This window comes from Bradysia coprophila (assembly GCF_014529535.1).
Source record: "Bradysia coprophila strain Holo2 chromosome IV unlocalized genomic scaffold, BU_Bcop_v1 contig_81, whole genome shotgun sequence".
Classification (NCBI taxonomy): Eukaryota; Metazoa; Arthropoda; class Insecta; order Diptera; family Sciaridae; genus Bradysia; species Bradysia coprophila.
Window position 1 is genome coordinate 4,047,282 of NW_023503375.1, and position 21,890 is coordinate 4,069,171.

Below are 21,890 nucleotides of genomic sequence, written 5' to 3' on the forward strand. Positions count from 1 at the left end.
ACACATAACGTCACCGTTCTGACTGTGATTGTAAAGAACTTTTCCTAATATAACTAGTGTTGAAATATCGCAACTTTGTCGCGTATTTCCGATGTCGTTTAGGGAAAACGTTGTTCCTAACTTATGCCAGAAGGGCTTTCTTAGCGAATATGATTCCGGAACTCGCCTTGGACTCGTGCTGGAAACTTCTCTTTTGGTTAAAAGTGAATTACTATTACCATCACATTTAGTAGTGTTCGTAATGGTACATTACGTCTGCGGATCCAGATTTTTATTACGACGAGTGGGAACGTTATAGCCCGACCCGAAGGGTTGTGAAATCATTTCGCTCTTTCCGCTTGGCTACACTTTCTTCACGAACATTCACACTCAGATAAAACTCTCGCACACATTTGAACTCGTGCAATCATGATTCACTTACTTGACCAAGCATGTAACATACACCAATAATTTACAGGAAAACCATTAGGCTGTTCATTTTGAACTGGAACTCAACGTAGTCAACGTAATTACATTGTCACCTTGATTTGTGGAATTATAAATATTTGTTTGTAAAGCTGCTCAGTGTGGTTCAGGTAGTCGAAGTAATATTTGACAATAAATTCGGTTGCGATAAAAATAATGCGGTTGATTAGACAGTTGTTATATAATGCTTCAATGGTCAGTTTATTTCAAGAACTTTGCAGAAAGTATCCGCATCCCATTGTCATTTACAACAATTCCACATATGAAACCATTGCTGTCTACCAAGTAATGACTGCACTTAACAGTCAATGGATATCTAAGAGCTTAGATCACGATCATAGTAACAGTGATCAGCGTTCAATGGAGGTCAATTCCCTGCATGTATTTTGTATTGATGGTGTCGTAGATTCGATGCATCTAATTCGGAACAACATTTTGAGGACCTCCAACAATTACAGAATCCAAAATGTAATTTTATGTAGTGACCACGAACTACCTCGTCCAGTTAATATTTTTTCAGAAAATGAAAGACTCTATCGAAATACTATGCTGTGCCAATGGCGTGAACAAATTATAACTTGTTGGTACTGGGCTCAACAAAGTTATCGAATTAATCCGACCCTAACGGACCTTCTATACCAACCAATAAATCTAAATTTGTTAGAAATTCAGATTAGAGCACACTTCTCACCACCGAATGGTTTTACTGAATGTTTGTCGGGCCGGTTTATTTTCACCGGTCTGAACTCAATGGTGGCGGCAGAAATACTGTCTAAATTAAATGCAACTCCGAGATATTGTAACGAGCAAATCGTGAAACAGATGAAAACTGGATTTTGCAACAAAAGTGAAAAAATGAACGAGGATGAAGCTATGGAGCTCGTACGACGCATGAAATATGAACAGAAACACCAATTCAGTTTATTTCGCTTTGTTTTCGACTCACGTATGATCAAATATTTGTTTTTCGAACGGGCTGAGTGGTTAGTGTCATTAATTCTTAAGTTCATCTTGGTCAAGAATTTCTTTAAAATTCAATTGCAGTAAAGGTCCACCAGATATAAATATGAACATTGGGGCTTTGAACGAAAACAGCACTATGACAGCACTTATGCCCACCGAATTCTCATGCATTTCAGTTACAGTTCCAACGGCGCCTGCTGCAACGTCGTTCCTTCGGAGTACGTTTTACAACAGTGTTGAATCGATTGCTTTTTTCTGTACCGTGCTACTGTTTACCGCTGCACGAATTCTAATTTCTAAGCCACCATTCCCTCAATGGCCTAATATTTTCTACTCCACATTTGTGGTGTATCTGAACCAAACCTCGTTGAAGCCGAGAACAGAGGCGGAACGAATTTTGTACGGATTTTTGTTGGCCTTGTCGGTCACTACAACCGTTATGTTATCTGGTCTGATTTTTACTAACATGGTCAATAATCCGTCAAGTAAGCCGATTAGAACGGTAAACGATCTAGCTGCATCGAATTATAAAATATTTGCGCTGGACAACGCCGGTAATTGGACGGATAACTTGAGGTTGCTTTCGAAAGAACGCAAAAACTACGGGGCTAACAAAAACAAATCTTTGCAGAGAAGATATTCGCCTGAGGGTGACTAGTGTAGACAGTGCTGTAATAATGAATCAATTAGTCACACTGAACAAAACTACAGCACTGGCAATAAATGAAAATTTATTGAATATAGTGAAGGCAACATATGATTCTCCGAATAGGGATTATAAGCTGCGCAGTGATTTCTATCAAATGCGTGAGAAACTACGTAAGTGCCCATCTATAAGCAAGATCGTCTGGTAGAACACATTACAGATATTGATGTTAACCTTTTACGGGTGGTTAAGTCATCTCAGTAACGTGGTCTTCTATTAAACAAAATGGATGATAACAATACAGCATTTTGTATCAATCTTTTGAAATTGTTTCGATCAAAGGGGTAGTAGACCCGACTGATTAAGACGGTTCCGTCTGTAAAAGGTTATCTTTGGAGTATCGTTACCATTTCAATCGATTTTTATTATTTAGATTGTGGATACTTTGCGTACAGAATTGCAAACGACTTTCCACTGGAAAATGAAATTAATCGAATACTTCAACAGATGGTTGAACATGGATTTATCTCAGCCTATAAGAAATGGTCTATGCATATTTTGAAATTAATGAATTTATTTCGAAAGTTCACACAGGAAGCGAGCCCACCAATTAGTTTCGAAAGTAACTACGGCATCTACTATTTATGGTTCTGTGGCGTTTTGTTCAGTTCGGTTGTATTTCTTTGTGAAAAATTGTACAAATTTACGCATGGGTGAAAAAGTCAGCAAGGATACTGAAGTTCGATTTTATTGATTCAAATTACATAAATGCTGCACGTTTGAATATTTGAAAATACAAGTTATTAAAAGGCAAAAACAGAATTTTGTACTATTAGCACGATGTGTTAGACTACCTCGGCCTAAATCACTCGAAAGATATTCATCTATCTGCATGATCTACTCGTCGAATTTCTATATTTCTTAAAGTCCTTATAATCCCCGGTGAAAAAAAAAACGTATTTGAGACCCTTTTTGAGACCGAAACTTTTGTATGGCCGTGAGACTACGTATTTCGAGCCTTTGAGAATATTTGAGACCGAGAATTTATCGAAATAGTTCATCGGAGTTCATCCAAAATTCATGAGACGTCTCTCTTTAGACTCATTTGAGGATGTTCTAGTCTGACTGAGTGGTCTGGTTTCGGATTTCCTAGACGTAGTGAGACTGACTGAGTGGTCTGCTTTCGGATTTGCTAGACGTAGTGAGACTGACTGAGTGGTCTGCTTTCGGATTTGCTAGACGTAGTGAGACTGGATGAGTGGTCTGGTCTCGGATTTGCTAGACGTAGTGAGACTGGATGAGTGGTCTGGTTTCGGATTTGCTAGACGTAGTGAGACTGGATGAGTGGTCTGGTTTCGGATTTGCTAGACGTAGTGAGACTGGATGAGTGGTCTGGTTTCGGATTTGCTAGACGTAGTGAGACTGGATGAGTGGTCTGGTTTCGGATTTGCTAGACGTAGTGAGACTGACTGAGAGGTCTCATTTTGGATTTGTTAGACCTTGTGAGACTGGATGAGTGGTCTCATTTTGGATTTGTTAGACCTTGTGAGACTGGATGAGTGGTCTCCTTTTGGGTTTGTTAGACGTTGTGAGAATGGATGAGTGGTCTCATTTTGGATTTGTTAGACCTTGTGAGACTGGATGAGGATAAATGAGTGTCATAAAAAAAAAAAAAACTTTTTCAGACTTCTAATTTTTGAGTTTTTTCTAGACCGTTTGAGACTTCTCTTTTTTCAGTTTTTTCTAGACCGTTTGAGACTTTTCATATTTGATTTCTTTTTAGAACTTTTTTCTTCGTTCGTTATTTATCGGAAGATTTTTTTTGTACTTCTATGCTGAGTTCACAGATGGCCACTACCCTTTACTTTTTTTATAATTCGCTAGACCAAACTGACTGAAATTGTAGAATCGTTAGTAATATTTGAATTTTTTTATTTTACCTTTTTTTATTTGTAATGTTTTTTCCGGTCACCCATCCAAGTACTAACCGCGACGAATGATGCTTAACTTTCAATTTGGACGGCCGTCGACGTTCACGTGCTGCTAAATCAGATATATCTATTTGGAGTTCTAATTTTGAACCGTTGTTACAATTTCCGAGGTCGGATGAGCAGTCTCATTGGCAGGCGGCTTGAGACCGAGTGAGTGGTCTTTTTTGAAGAAAATAATTTCTTCAATTACTGAGACCGGTTCAGTGGTCTCATTTGAAGAAAATATTTTCTTCGATATCTGAGACCGAGTGAGTGGTCTTTTTGGAAGAAAATATTTTCTTCAATTACTGAGACCGGTTGAGTGGTCTCATTTGAAGAAAATATTTTCTTTGATATCTGAGACCGGTTGAGTGGTCTCATTTGAAGAAAATATTTTCTTTGATATCTGAGACCGGTAGAGTGGTCTCATTTGAAGAAATCATTTTTTCGATTTCTGAGACCGGTAGAGTGGTCTCATTTGAAGAAATCATTTTTTCGATTTCTGAGACCGGTAGAGTGATCTCATTTGAAGAAATCATTTTTTCGATTTCTGAGACCGGTAGAGTGGTCTCATTTGAAGAAATAATTTTTTCGATTTCTGAGACCGGTTCAGTGGTCTCATTTGAAGAAAATATTATCCTCGATTACTGAGACCGGTTCAGTGGTCTCATTTGAAGAAAATATTTTCTTTGATATCTGAGACCGGTTGAGTGGTCTCATTTGAAGAAAATATTTTCTTTGATATCTGAGACCGGTTGAGTGGTCTCATTTGAAGAAAATATTATCTTCGATTACTGAGACCGGTTCAGTGGTCTCATTTGAAGAAAATATTTTCTTTGATATCTGAGACCGGTTGAGTGGTCTCATTTGAAGAAAATATTTTTTCGATTTCTGAGACCGGTTTAGTGGTCTCATTTGAAGAAATAATTTTTTCGATTTCTGAGACCGGTTCAGTGGTCTCATTTGAAGAAAATATTATCTTCAATTACTGAGACCGGTTCAGTGGTCTCATTTGAAGAAAATATTTTCTTCGATATCTGAGACCGGTTGAAAGCTGTTGAGGAAGACATTGACTTGTCCGAGGTGCTGCTGTTTCGAATGGGTTCAGCAGAAGAAACATCTGCTTCAATATCATCAGAAACGAGCGACAAAGATCCTGAATAGAAATTGTTACCTCTTTGTCTCTTACCTTTGGTGTACATTTGCATGAATCTTTTTTGACGCAAAAAACGTCATTTTCGTACCTTTAGTGTACATTCGCATTTATCTGTTTTCATTTTGTTGACGCAAAAAGCGTCGTTTTCATACTTTTTTCGTTGTTTTGACCAATTCAATTTCCTTTGTTAATAAAACGTTTGATTTAATTTAAAACAGTTGTCTCACTGGATCTGCAGAACGAACCAAAAGAACGCAAAACTTCAACTATTCGGTTGCATTTATTTTTAAAATTAGCATTTTCTTCGAAAGAGACCACTCGACCGGTCTCAAAGAATTGAAAAAATATTTTCTTCGAAAGAGACCACTCGACCGGTCTCAAAGAATTGAAAAAATATTTTCTTCGAAAGAGACCACTCGACCGGTCTCAAAGAATTGAAAAAATATTTTCTTCAAAAGAGACCACTCGACCGGTCTCAAAGAATTGAAAAAATATTTTCTTCAAAAGAGACCACTCGACCGGTCTCAAAGAATTGAAAAATATTTTCTTCAAATGAGAACACTCAACCGGTCTCAGAAATCGGAAAAATTATTTCTTCAAATGAGACCACTCAACCGGTCTCAGATATCAAAGAAAATATTTTCTTCAAATGAGACCACTCAACCGGTCTCAGATATCAAAGAAAATATTTTCTTCAAATGAGACCACTCAACCGGTCTCAGATATCAAAGAAAATATTTTCTTCAAATGAGACCACTCAACCGGTCTCAGTAATTGAAGAAAATATTTTCTTCCAAAAAGATCACTCACTCGGTCTCAGTAATTGAAGAAAATATTTTCTTCCAAAAAGACCACTCACTCGGTCTCAGATATCAAAGAAAATATTTTCTTCAAACAAGACCACTCAACCGGTCTCAGATATCAAAGAAAATATTTTCTTCAAATGAGACCACTCAACCGGTCTCAGATATCAAAGAAAATATTTTCTTCAAATGAGACCACTCAACCGGTCTCAGATATCAAAGAAAATATTTTCTTCCAAAAAGACCACTCACTCGGTCTCAGATATCAAAGAAAATATTTTCTTCAAATGAGACCACTCAACCGGTCTCAGTAATTGAAGAAAATATTTTCTTCCAAAAAGACCACTCACTCGGTCTCAGATATCAAAGAAAATATTTTCTTCAAACAAGACCACTCAACCGGTCTCAGATATCAAAGAAAATATTTTCTTCAAACAAGACCACTCAACCGGTCTCAGATATCAAAGAAAATATTTTCTTCAAACAAGACCACTCAACCGGTCTCGGATATCGAAGAAAATATTTTCTTCAAACGAGACCACTCATCCAGTTTCGCACAGTTCACCAATAAATGTTAGCAAAGAGACTACTTGTTCCGTCTCAAGCGATCTGGACATATAACTGCAACGAGACCACTCATCCAGTCTCGCACAGTTCACCAATAAATGTTAGCAAAGAGACTACTTGTTTCGTCTCAAGCGATCTGAGTATATTACTGCAACGAGACGACTCATCCAGTCTCGCACAGTCTGGCGAAATAATATTCGAAAAGAGACTACTCGTTTGGTCTACGGTATTCTCATTTGTTCATCCGAAATGATTTTAGCAAAAACAAAAATATTTTGAGACCTAATTGAGAATTCCAGCAATTTTGAGACTGGAATTAGACCGTTGAGAATACGTATTTCATGGTCTCGTGAGACCGACATTTTCACTGGGGATGGAACCTTGATACTTCCTCCCTCAGATTTATCAATTTATCGTTCAAGTCAGCTTATATTCGGAATCAAACGCAAACAATCGATTCAATCAAAATCTGTAATTCTAATTAATTCCGTTAATTCCTCATTCGTTATTTACCACATGTGCACAGCAATACTACCAATCGAATGTATGTTAAAGTATACATAGCATGTGGAATGTGGCATGAATTGGATTGAAATTTTCGGTTCTCATACGTTATGACTTTTATAGAAAGTGGAAGTATCTATTCCGGAAGACTTGAGTAACGAAGGTTCGACGAACATTGTCACAGCACCACCTCTAGCATAAAAATAGAAAATATTCGGAAGCCGATGATGCATGCAAGGAGCAGTGCTGTGACATTGTTCGTTCGAATGCAACTTACCAATACTCTATCTAGTAAACAAACTCTCAGCTCTCTATGTCAAATTCACACCTTATTCCTTTGTATTCTACAAACACTACTCTACACTTTACATTTTGACTGACTACACTGTAATTTACATGTAAATTCGAAAGGCTACTTGCACACTTTCACCACGTTAATAAAACTAGGTTGTTTGCGAGAGAGAGTATTGAAATTATTTAATTATTTATGTTACGGTCTCTGTTCGCACGTCCTTTTGTTCGGTTCAGTGTGTAATAAATATATATTATCACATTCGCGCGGTGTTCGGATGTCAAAAGTAATTTTGACATCCGAACACCGCGCGTATGTGATAATATATATTACACACTTGTCACGAAGAAGTCGAGGCTTGCCAAGACTGATAGGGACAAGTGTGTAATCCAAGTGACAAGTTCCATATTAATTTATAAAATAAGTGCTCCAATGTGAATTGATCGAAATAATGACTACACAAAATGTGGTTTATTTTCATACAAAGGTGAGTGATTCCGTAAAGCCAAGAACAGATGGCTCTTTAGTAAGTAGTCGGCCCTCTTAAACTTCTAGTTAAGTAATTTTGACATCCGAACATCGCGCGTATGTGATGAAAAGATTAACAGCCCCTGTGCGCCATACTCATTAATAAACGAACAAACATGCCATTGGTATTGGTCAATTACGTCCGAGGTTCCAAATTTTTATTGGTGTCATGTAAAATATGGTAATAATTTACAGAAAACTCATTAGGTTGATCATTTCGAACTGATACTAACATTCAAAACGACATCTCTACGGATCGATATCTTTTGACGTAACATTTCTTATCACAATCAGAGATAAAAATTAACTCGTGTTGTTGACTCACCCCTATGCGCATTAGCTCATTAATGAACAAACATACATGCCATTGGTAAAACAATTCAATAATTTACAGGAAACTCATTAGGCTGTTCATTTCGAACTGATACTCAACGTAATCTGTAATTACATTCTCACTTTGATTTGGGGAACTATAAATATTTGTTTAAAAGCTACTCTGTGTGCTTCAGGAAGTCGAAGTAAATTTTGACAATAAATTCGGTTGTGATCGAAACCTATCATAATGCAGTTGATTCAACGGATGCTATATAATGCTTCAATAATCAGTTTGTTTCAAGAACTTTACAGAAAGTATCCGCATCCCATTGTCATTTACGACAATTCTACAGATGAAACCATTGCTACCTACCAAGCAATGGCTGCACTTAACAGTCAATGGATATCTAAGAGCTTGGAACACGAACATAGTGATCAGCGTTCAATTGAGATCAATTCTCTGCATATATTTTGCGTCGATGGTGCTTTGGATTCGATGCATCTAATTCGGAACAATATTTTGAGGACCTCCAACAATTACAGAATTCAAAATGTAATTTTATTCAGTGACCACGAACCACCACGTTCCCTTAATGTTTCTGAGGAAAATGAAAGGCTTCATCGAAATACTATGCTATGCCAACGTCGTATAGATATTATCACTTGCTGGCACTGGCCTCAAGAATTTGATCAATCAAATCCATCTCTAACGGACCTTCTATACCAACCAATAAATTTGAATTTATTAGAAATTCAGATTGATGCACACAATTTACCACCGAATGGCTTTACTCCGTGTTTTTCGGGCCGGTTTATTTTCTCCGGTCTCAATTCAATGGTGGCGGCTGAGATACTGACAAAATTCAATGCAACTCCGAGGTATTGCAACGAGGACATAGTGAAAAAGATGAAAACTGGATATTGCAATAAAGGTGATAAAATGAACGAGGATGAAGCTTTTAAGGTGCTACGGCGGTTGAAATTTGGCGCGAAAGAAGCGCGCAGATTCTTTCACTTGGTTTTTGATTCACGAATGATCAAATATTTGTTTTTCGAACGGGCTGAGTGGTTAGTGTCATTTATTCTTAAGTTCATCTGGGTCAGGAATTTCTTTTAAATTCAATTGCAGTAAAGGTCGACCAGATATAAATATGAACATTGGGGCATTGAACGAAAACAGCACTATGAGAGCACTTATGCCTACTGAATTGTCGTGCATTTCAGTCATTCTTCCAAAGGCACCTGCTGCACTGTCGTTTCTTCGGAGTACGTTTTACAACAGTGTTGAATCGATTGCTTTTTTCTGTACCGTGCTACTGTTTACCGCTGCACGAATTCTAATTTCTAAATCACCATGCACTCAATGGCCAAATATTTTCTACTCAACATTTGTGGTGTATCTGAACCAAACCTCACTGAAGCCGAAAACGGAAACAGAACGAGTTTTGTACGCCTTTCTGTTGGCCTTATCGGTTACTACAACCGTTATGTTATCTGGCCTAATCTTCACGAACATGGTCAATAATCCGTCAAGTAAGCCGATTCAAACGGTAAACGATCTAGCTGCATCGGAATACAAACTATTTGCGCTAAACAACATGGGTCACTGGATGGAGAACTTGAGGTTACTCTTGAATTGAATTGAAATCAATGAAATGCTTGGGCTAACATCAAATAAATATTAATTTGCAGAGACGATATTTGGGCAAAAGTGGTTGTTGTGAATTACACTAATATAATAAATCAATTAGTCACACGAAATAGCACTGTTGCATTGGCAATAAATGAGAATTTGTTGGGTTTATTGAAGTTAACGTGGGATTCTCAGAGTTTGAACAATAAGCACCGCAACGACTTCTATCAAATGCGAGAGAATCTACGTAAGTCTAATCCCCACGCCCAAAAGTTTAGTCCTAAAACACAAAATTGTGTGGTAGCAAATATTGCAGACATGCAACTGTGGCGGCCGTGATATTAACTTTGGGGTGGGGTGGTTAGATCAAAGCAAATATCGTTCATGCCGAGGGTGGTTATCAATTCAATCGATTTTTTATTATTTAGATTGCGGCTATTTTTCATACAGAATTGCAGACGATTTGGCATTGGAAAATGATGTTAATCGAATCCTGCAACAAATGGTTGAGCATGGATTTATCTCAGCCTTTAAGAAATGGTCTATGCACATTTTGAAATTGGTGAATTTGTTTCGAATGCTGACAACGGTAGAAAAACCGCCAATTAATTTCGAGAGCAACCATGGCATTTACTATTTATGGCTGTCTGGAATTTTCCTCAGTTCCGTTGTGTTTCTTTGTGAAAAATTGTACAAATGTGTACATGGGTGACGGAGTTAGCAAGGACGCTGAAAGTCGATTTTGTTGATGTTGCACATTTAAATATTTGAAAATACAAATTTTGGGAGGAAATACAGGTATTTTGTACTGTGAAGAAAGTGAAAACTTTCTGTTGTTTAGCTCTAGATCAAATAGGATGCTGAGTGGTGCCTCATAATTTTAAAACGTTACATCAACGCACTTCAAGCATGCGTGGTACTCGAAATAGAGTACTGAAATGGGACAGTGTATCAAGAAATGTTTGGCACTTTAAAAAAATCTGGAAAATTGGCAGCTGTCACCCGAAGCACTTTTGCTTGAAGTGCGTTGGTTACATCCGAACTGGCTGTTCGTTTAAAACAAATCCAATCAACAATCTTGGTTCGACTGGCAAACTTCATTTTTAATTTTTTTTTAATAAAAATGTTGCTGAGGAAGTGCGTTCGTACTTCCGTATGAATGACCTTCGCTTGGCCGGCTTCAACACATTCAAAATGACATCTCTACAGATCGATATCTTTTAACGAAACATTTCTTATCAAATCAGAGATAAACATTTTGACTCATGTTGTTGGGTACACTAATTCGTAATGGTACGGCATCTTCGTAACACTGAAGAAACCGTACAGAAATCGTCCCCACTGGCGCGAAAATCACCCACAACTTTGCCTGTGAAGACTACATGTCCTCTACATCAGTAAGTTTGTTACTCCCATGCGTGTAATTTTTGATATAGGAGAATAAGACTTATAAGAAATCATCACAACGAACGTCACGACAGCTGATATGAGTAAGCAAGTTTTTGACACACTTCAAGCAGAATTTGATTTTTCATAATTCACATTTTAACTTGATTTAAGGTCTAACAAGGTCGATATATCGAATTATAAGTGCATAACGCTTCGCATAGTTATAATACATAATATATGCATGGTCCGAGAGACAAAGTTCATTTACAAAGCGATTTAAAAGCGTGTGCAGCCGCACGATGCATTTGTTTGGATTAAATATAAAATTGAAGATTTTAAATAACTGAAACGATCGATTGCACATTGATGATAAATTGATTCGTATTGAACAATAAATAAATCATTGCACCCGTTCAATGGCAACGCTGCATGTAGACAATATTTTATTATAAAACTAGTTGAGTCGAGTTAATTATTGATACGAAAGTAAGTCACAATTCACAGTTGTAGAAGTCGTAGCATTGAAATTATAAATTATTAATTGACATCACACTGGACTGTTCAAATTATTGTTAAAAATCTAAAAACTTACTTTTATAGACGGCAAAATTTCTGGACACTAACTCTACTAGTTCCATTAAACAAATTTTAGTAATAAACTCTCGAACAACTTCTTCTCTTTCTAAAAATGTTTTTTTAAAAAGAAAAAACTTGTTGAAAAAAATCAATTTTGTCTTTTTGAACTGGTACGTGTTGATGTTTCAACAGTTGTGCGAATACTAAACTGAATTTTGCATTGAATTTAACTCAATAACTGTTCCGACGACCCAACAAAATATTGTAAAAAAAAAGAAAAAAAGTTGATTGCCTTTGTGAGCCGTAATAGAGAGTTCATAGACAACGATGTATTGTAACTCGGCCGATCATTAAATGGTTTTGGATGAGAGGAGTTTCGGTTAAGTATCTTTCGAATTTGTAGTTTTCTTTTCTAGAAAGAGAATCGTCCAACAACCTGCAACAGTCGATCAAAGTGTTTTTCAAATCTTGTACTTCAATGTTTTAAACATACATTTTACTATATAAAGAACCATATTACCCAGGGATTGTCATTATTTTTGTCGTTGTTATCGATAACAGATGAATATAGCCGTATGTGACAGGTTAAAATGTGTGTGAGAGGTTGAATGCGAAAGTTACTAGATCAGTTAATAGTTTTGATGGATGTCATTCCATATTTACGTAATACTCATGTTTGGCGTAGACAATGACATAAACTATTATGTCATTGGGCGTAACCACGGCAGAGTAAAATAAACCAGGCAGGAGCGGTTCATTTTCGAAACGTCAAATAAGGGACCTAATACATTGTATGAAAATGAACTCAAATGAACACTGACATAAGTTGAAAAATTTAATTCGCAAAAAACATAGGGCTACTCAACGCACTTCAAGCAAAAGTGGTACTCTAAATAGGGTACTGAAACTTGACAGTGCTCCATACAAAATTTTACACTGTAAAGAGAGTGGGGATAAAATTTCATACAAAATAGTACTCTATTTGGCAGCTGTCATTAATAGCACTTTTGCTTGAAGTGCGTTGGGCTGCTAGATTATTCAGGTCCCATGTCAAACATGCACTCCTGCCTGGTTAACTTTACTCTGTCGTGGCGTAACAAATACAAATAGAAAAACTCAAACGCATAAACTTTTGCATATTTTCTAATGAGTGAAGGCCAAAAACACAACGAGCAATTTTGCGTTGATGCATTCGACAATTATGCTGCGTTTTCCATTGGAATCAGATATTCACCACAAAACAATGGTTAACATAATTGTCAAATGCATCAACGCAAAATCGACCGTGTGTTTTCGGCCTAAGAGAGATTTGCACAATATACATTTCGGGAATAAAGTTACAGTTTCATTAGGCCATTCAAAAGATTCAGATAGTGTCACCCTTTTTATGGGGAACGGGAATTAGCTCTCGAGAGAGCATTGGGTTTAGACAAAACCGTGCCGTCATACATCTTAATGTATGAATATAGTATGCGTAACAGCAGGGAGTCCCAAAAATCATACTATTCGCAAGGCCCCTTGTGTTTCCTTACTTCGTAGCTGTGCACAGAACCATTATCTCTAACCACAGTCAGAGGCAGTGAAATTTCAGCATGAATTTGCTTCAACTGTTTTTCAGCTGATCCAGATCCACGCATACAATCTAAACTATTTATACTTGTTTATACGGTTGCAGTTGCTACACGCACGCGCATATGAAAAGTTTTGATTGTATAAATAAGAAAAAAAAAATCAAATTCGTTGTTGTACTAAAACACAAAAAACAATCGAAATCCAATGAATTGACAATTCACTTAGTTTAAAATGACAATTTCTTCCTGTGTTCCTCTCATCATAGTCATCATTAAAAACGGATGATCTTTTTTGCTTGGCATTTTTTTCACCTAAGTCTGTCGCTCAGTTCAGAAAATGTATCGCCTAATTATCTATCGCTTGTCTTTGTGTAAATTAAAAAAAAAAACTTTTCAAATAATCTTTCAACAAGAATGATCTACATTATATCTGCTTTGCCTGTTTATTTTTTCTCAATTATAAGAGATAGGTAAATGATATTCTCAGTAAATTATCGTAACATTAAAAGAAGTCATTATGTTCAAGCGATTAACTAAAGCCATTATGTCACAGCGATTATACACCATTCTCAAATGTATTTCGAATGTTAATGATATGCGAAATTGGCTTTTTTTTCCTTCATAAAATGAAAAATCACATTTGAATAATCGCAAAAATTTACTTTAATTTTCGAATTATAAACGCAACAAAGTTAGGTCTCAACATCAACAATGATTCAATATGAAGGTCATCCACAGGCGAGACAAAGTGAACAGAGATCTATAAACAGCTTCTTTGTCGTTGCAAGAAAAAAAATTGTTATTTTCTTGTTAGTCTTTCTATTTTGGAGGTGTGTTTTGTTTGCCAAAATAATTGTAATGCTGGTGAGCAGAGCAATTATTCTACTATTTACTTTGCTACCACAGTCATTATATTTGTTATAGTAAACATGTATAATCGTCTTAAATGTAGATCAATATTATATTAATGAGATGAGGTTTTTTCTAGAAATATATTTGTAGAGATGTTAGTGCTCTCGTGGCACACACGATGTTGTCCAGATGATTTGAAAAAAATTGCTGGCGACCGTCAGAATAAAGTGTATTAAAAATATTGAATTAAACTTAATTCTTAGATTAAATATGTTGCACTGGTGGAGCGGAGTCTATTTCTCTAATTGATTGGCTGAAAAATTTTGTCTCAATAAATTTAGAATATTTTTTAAACAGGTGAGACAGACAGTGTATACATTCAGTATACTGTAGTGCTATATTCGGAGCGATAGTAAGTTCTGTTTTAATGCTTGATTTCCACTTAACAAAAAAGTACTCCGTGTGAGACACAAAATTCAATTTTTTCAATTTTTGCTTCGTTTATTTGACAGATTGCTATCTCACCGAACACTTTTTGGTGAGTGGAAATCATACCTAATAAGTTCAATGTATTTACTTCGAAACGCTTGTAAAGTTCGGTCAATTACGAAACTACAGATTTTTTGTTGTTGCCGGCACTTGACGAGCTTATATCTTATCGTCCTAGATTTTATCGCCAATTTATTGTTTTCTTAAATTTAGCACTGTTGCACATCACAAAGTTTCGGTAATAATCCGTATAGTTGCTAACGGATATTATTTGTACATAAAACGGATAAGAATCCTGTTTGTCCGTTAAGCCAGAATTGCAGGGTGAATAATACCGAACGTATGGTATTCAATGCTAGTTTTCCTAGATAAGACTTATGTACGTGCTGCCAACGCACATCAAGCAAAAGTTCTTCGGGAAACTGATGCCCAATAGAGTACTATATTTTGGAACAAATGTTTTAGAGTGTCAAAATACACTGTTAGAGTGTTTGATACACTGTTCGGTTATTTTTCTAACAGCCTAATGATGTTGACCATATCTAGAAATATTGTCAGCATAGTTGACGGAGTGTACAGTGTGGGAAATTAAGAAAGAAAAGCTAAAAAAAATGAAAATGTTCATCTTCCACCAGTAAATAATTGAAGAAGGAACACAAAAAAATTAGGATAATTGAAGAGTCTAGTCATAGCGCTGAGGCAAGAACATCACTATGCAAGAATTCGTTCAAAATTGCAATTTTTCTCAATTCCGTCAAAAAATTTCCTCCAAAATTTCCTTCGAAATTTCAACTTTGTAAATGTAATACAGATACATAACAGGAATTCATTGCATTGTTGTCATAAATTGTGCAATATCCAGAGGAATGAAGAAATGATAAGTTAGTACGCCAGCAATATCTTTGACAATATCCTTATATTTTTGTCGACTTAACATTCTTTCGAAGATGGAAAAAAAAATCCAGATTTTTATCAATATTAACGAACGAACGAACACCTCAAAATATTCAAAAAAACACTTTCAAAAAATAAAATCTTCGTCAGGCAGACACTATAAAATTCCCTGTTTTGTCAGAAAACTTTACTTTGAAATAATATTACGAACTGTAAGTCAGCAATTTTATAAATTTAAATTGAATATTACGCACTGCTTTGCTCTATATCATAGTTCAACAAAGCGACTAAAATGTTCATTTATTTATATATAACATGTAAATCAGTCAATTCACTTTTAATTAAATCGATAAAAAAAATAAAAACAAAAATTTACCAGTTAGCCTTTGGAATGTCCCGACAACACCTTTTGCCAATTACAAGTAAAACACTTCTTCTTCAACGAATCAACTAACGACACATCAAATATTTTTAGGAGACACAATGCGCTCGACCGCGGTCAAATCTTAACTAGCAACTCGCCAATTCAGTCAAGCAGCTTATACTCTTTTTTTTTCGTGATAATTTTGTTGTTGTGAAAAATATGTTTCGATCGAAAAAACAATACCATAAACGAGGAGATAAGTTCGGAAATAAACAGACAGATAATCCAAGACGTTTTTCAACACCCCAGTGTGTTTATTTTCTTAGCGTATCAGCGAGACAGAGTGGTGCAAAGGAAAAATAAATCTCGTTTGTGTTGTGTTGTGTTGTGAAATTAGGAAAGTGAACTTCGAATTACTGCGCTAAATGCATCGCTGCCGTGTTAAACCGTCTCGCATTTTGTGGCTTTGCTTTTAAAAAGCTTTCGATAGTTTTAAGCTTTTTTGTATTCCACTGAAATATTACACTTTCCAATGGAATTCATAGAAAGCTCAAAGCTTTCGAAAGCTCTTCGAAGCACACAAACACTGCGATTGTAAAATTTCATGTTGGATTCGTCACATAATTCACGCCATTAGTCGTATAAATTTATACGTCAGAGAGAGCTTTTTTCTCCTTTGTTACGATCTGTCAGTCTGTCTGTTTTAAGTGGTTTTTCTTACTTTTTTGGACCAAAATGTTTTAAAGTGTGTTTGGAATCGATTGACATTAACAAAATAATAAAATAGAAAAAAATATTTTCACACAATCTGTTAATGCCAATCGATTCCAAACACATTTTAAAACATTTTGGTCCAAAAAAATATGAAAAACCACTTAAAACAGCAAAGATATCTCAATTTTAGTTTTCATTTCCATACAGTCAAAGGCAGTCAATTTTCAGCATAAATTAGCTTCAGCTGTTTTTCAGCTGATCCATACAAACAATCACAACCGTTTATACGTCTTTATACGGTTTTACCACTATCGTGCGCGTGCGTGTAGCAGCTTCAACCGTATGAACAAGGAAAACCAGTTTTGATTGTATGTGTGGATCAGCTGAAAAACAGCTGAAGCAAATTTATGCTGAAAATTGACTGCCTTTGACTGTACTAAATCGCAAAATAGAAAAACTGACAGATCGTAACAAAGGAGAAAAAGGCTCTCTCTGACGTATAAATTTATACGACTAATGGCGTGGATTACAAAATCGACAACAAAGTCATTTTACTCTGCTTTCAATTTCTTTATGGGTTGTGTTAGGGACTTTAAATGTTTTCGAATTTTATATTGCAAAGAAAACAAATTTTTATTTTGACTTTCGCGAAGATGTTTTCATAAAAAAAATGTTCTGATGCAATGTGTGACCTAAAAGATCACGTTAAAGAACGGATTCATTTCATTTTAATGTAACTTTCCAAGAAAAGCTTTCATCGACAAACAATTGCTTTCATCACTCATATCACAAAGTTCAACTTATTATCAGCTCTGAGTGAATTGTAAATAGCTTTCGAATTCTCTAAGATCGAATTTAACTAATTTAGACGCTCGCTTAGAGAGTAGAAAGGAGAGCAGAGGTCAAGAACCATAACATTAGAAACTGAAATAGATAGACGGCTACATGTCTAAACTGGCAGAGTATGATGCAAAACTTAGAAGAAAATAATCATTAAATTAGATACTTAGTTTAGCTCAAGCCACAACCAGATTTTTACTCGTCCATTACTGATAATTCTTGATTAAAGCACCGAACATTACCTGCTGACTACGAGTCTACAAGAAATTGATATTTTGTTCAAATGAACTTTAGAGTAACACAGACTGATCTGGACAATGAATAGTGATTGTTTGTTTGTCAAATCTCCTTTTTGATCTGATCTAGCGATGCTCTTTCATGTGGACGTCGAAGTATTTTGGATTTTCCAAAGGGCCATCTGATGATAAAAGAATGAAATCGATTGAGATGAAATAGAAACTAAATTGGTTATGGAAATGAATTCGACAAATGTGGATAGAGTAGGTCAAGGCAGAATAAAATAAATATACTTTATTCTGCCGGGAGTAGGTGGTAGGGTGGTAGCTGACTGTAGCATTGACAATTTTTTTAAATTCTGGAATTGAAATGTTTAATTACATTCCACTGTCCTTATATTTAGATTAAATGTTCAATGAGACCTGTAGAGCCTGTAGAGCTAACGTGGCGACAAGCTGCAATATTATACAAAATCAGATAAGAGTTTGAAAGGTACGTAACCTTTGAGTCTGTTCAATATTTTACGACATTTGAGTACACTTTGCCCCATAATCTATCAATGAATCTTATCAACGGATCTAAGAAATTAGGTTTGACCCGGTACCGCCATTGGATGACTACACAATTTTTCATTGACCAAAAAATGTTTTACATCGAACCATCCATCAGTCTAGCAATTATAATCTTTCCAAAGTCGGGTCTTTAAACGGTTCAAATTCTAAATAACAAACTGTGAATACAAGTGTGTAAGACACACGCTTATCATACGATGACTATTTTTCGAATAAATAACAAACAATAACAAACACACCTCCTATCACTCAACAAATCAAATTCATATTAAATTGTTGAAATATAGTTGCCAAGTAAGGTGGACTTGGGCCACGATGAACTCTTATCGTCATCGCTATAAAATGTGTGTTCGCGTTCAAATATTTAACATTCAGTAACTATGGGATTATTGCACACCAAAAAAAAAAGCCAGTCGCGTTATATCATCGCATCGATAAAATAAAAATGTAAATACGAAATATGAACAGATCGTTCGCATCCAATCAGAATGGAGAGACTATAATTGACCCCCAAAATATTAAATTGATAATCAAAGACAGAGTCACACGACTCGTAAAATTAATGTGCTTGACTTGACAACTTTTTTTTGCGAGATAAAACAGATCTGTTTTAGTTTCGCTGATGATTTAATTAAAACAAGTTTCTTTAGTGGAGAAATTCTAACGGATTTGCTTGATAATATTTTCCTTGAACTTTTCCGTTTCAGTTACACCGGGAAACCTGAACCTATCCGACCATCTGATTACTCGTCTGTCTAGTTCATATTATGTCTTTATATAAAACCTGTAGGTAGCTTAATTTGTATCCACACGTTTGTCGTAACAATATGTGCCAACAAACAAAAAAATTGGTTGTTTTTCTGAACTCTTACTAATTAGCAGTGCTTTTGTCGTTGATGTAAAAGATAAATATTTTCGTATAATGTTGAGATAAGATTGGTCATGTTAACAATTCAATCAGTCAATCAATTAATATCATTTGAATAGTACATATGGATGGGATTTTCGCATGTTTGTTTTGGAAGTAAATATAGTGCACATTATATACGAATCAAGGTTTCATTTAGAAGTAGCAGCTCCGATACCGAAAATGCTCATTTGACGATTGATTGTTGGTTGGGAAAATGTTTTCTGAAAATTTTGTCTATTTACGCTTATGTACACCATAGTAGTGCAGTGAGTAGATCAAGACCTATAATTTGGGAATTAATTCCCAAATAATTGGCTTTGTCAGGATAATAATTTGTAATCCGGTTGGGGTTGAACAAAACTTAAATAGATTCGCGATACCACCTCTGATTTTTTTTCATTTTCTTATTGAGGGACTCGAGCACTATAAGGAACCACATTCAGTTCTCGGATCCATCCAGCCAGAGAACCGACGACCGTGCAGAACCGACGAGTCAATTTGAATACAGATTGCTATTTCAACGGATAGAGGGTTTAATTCTAAGCTAATTCGTGTTAAAATGGCTTCCCTTGACAACCTGACCACGCAGCTACATCCAGCTAAAGTCAAAGTTTCGACATTCTTAAATCTTGATATGTTCAAGATGAAGAGTTTGAATTAATGGTGCCGGTTATTGTGACTTGTCAACTTAAGGCTCTCCGAAAAGTGCTAGGGGAGTCAAAAATTTGACTTTTGATTTTTAGAAATTTATTTGGAGGTATTCCTTGACCCTCTAGCACTGAGAATGGAAATTTGTCTGAATTGCGCAATCTTTGAAAAATTTTTATTTTCACCATCCTCGGCGATATTTTCGATAATAACTTCGTACCACCGCGCGTGTGCAATTTATGTTTTCTTCCCGGTATCCGAGTCAAGATTTCCCGGATTTCCCGGTATCCAAAAATGTAAAAGTGACTTCCCGCTACATACATTTCCCTCAGGTTTGTGCAGCTATAATTCGATTTCCCGGTATCCTAAAATTTTTTTCAGAAATTTCCCGGTATCCTGGATACCACGGATACACATAGTTTGCACATGTGTACCAACGTTCTTTCTGGAAAAAGTGGGACCATCGTTTTGTGTCGGCTTTCAGTAACAATCATAAAAGTCGTGATGTGCTGCGAGAAGGCGCAATAGTTCACTAAAACTGGCACAAAATCTGAATTTTCTCGAAGTAGGTAACATCACAACAGACATCTATGATTGTTTCTGAAAGCCAATACTTCTTGACACAAAACGATGGTCCCACTTTTTCCAGAAAGAACGCGGATGCGAATCTATCATCGAAAATATATTAGTTCTTGTGGTTGACAAGCAACGATATAAAAGTAGAGTTTTTGTGTGAATTTTGTTGATTGGCTAGCCGAGGTAAATAAACACACAAAAGCGAGACTTTTCATGTTTATTCCGAGTTATGCTGCGAACGTCGAAAGTAGTGCCTAAAACCTGAAAAGTACGGTTTTCGACGCATGTATTATGTAGAATACTATGAAAATATGCCTTGTCCACGACAAATCGCGTCACATTTTGCAATGTTTTCATTACAATTAGTATCAAATTAACAATAAATTGAGGACCGTTAAACCGATTGTAGTTTGAACTCTCACCTCTTTCATCACCATGAAAATAAAGGAACGCACGATTATTTTTCGAACATCTCTATCACATCATTGAGTTTAAAGCAATTCTACTCGGAGGAATGAAAGTGAAAAATGCGGTCGAGTTTCTTGGGATTTTTTTTGCTATCGGAGATAGAAATGCTTTGTCAGCAGCATCTTTTATTTGATTGATTTGAAGAAAAAGAAATTCGTCTAACATTTTTTCGAAGAGAATAGCTGGTTCCACAAGGGAACAAAAAAGGAAGGACCAAGAAATTATTCATAAATTTTAGAGTGGAATGTTTTAAAGCATCATCAAAAGGTACGTGTAATTATGTAAAAGCATAGTGTTAAAGTAGGGTAAGCATATAGCGGCAGTGTCACTATCGGATCTATTACTTCATTTGATTTACGTATTTCGAAGAGATTGATTCGAATCTTTTACTTTTATTTCTTGAACATGTGTTTAGTCATAACACTGCTTAGCCGTCCGTAACACTGCTTCGTGTGTTAGTAAAAAATTGAAAACCTTCACTTTGGTGGAAAACTCCGTCAGACTGCCCGGTCCCAACATAGAATAGACCAAATTTGGACGATATTTTCGAACATTCAGGGTTTTAAATTTCCTATTGGAGACCGAGGTCGCGTAAGAAAAATCAGTCCCAGACCCTGTGTACCAAAACGGAAACTATTCAACAATTTTGCAACCTGAAGTTGTTACTCTCGAGTCCAACTTAACCTGTCACAGACGGCAAGCATATTAACAGTTTTACTCTCTGATCTATTACTTCATTTGATCGAAGATTTTCAGAGATTGATTTCAGAAATCTTTTACTTCATTTGTTTTGACCATGCTTTTTGCAATATACGACCTTTTTAGTCATAGCTTGTTATTTATTATTACTGTCACTGTCGATAACAGATGACACCCGTCTGTAACAGGTTAAAGGTGCTTTTACTGCTTAGTGTTTGGGTTTAATAATGAAATGAAATCAATGCATTG

At 35.9% G+C, this 21,890-nt stretch overlaps 1 protein-coding gene across 2 annotated transcripts in view; it reads right to left on the reverse strand.

The window, feature by feature from the left end:
* Positions 1-16,128, reverse strand: part of LOC119072519 (mitochondrial uncoupling protein 2-like) — a 31,270-nt gene extending 15,142 nt beyond the window's left edge. Inside the window, exon 1 of one of the 2 annotated variants that reach the window (XM_037177764.1) lies at positions 15,990-16,128. The gene's annotated coding sequence lies outside the window, so the exon portion shown is untranslated. Of the gene's footprint in view, positions 1-11,823; positions 12,204-15,989 lie in introns of those variants that run through there. The other variant, XM_037177765.1, reaches the window with a different exon arrangement.
* Positions 16,129-21,890: the final 5,762 nt, after the last annotated feature.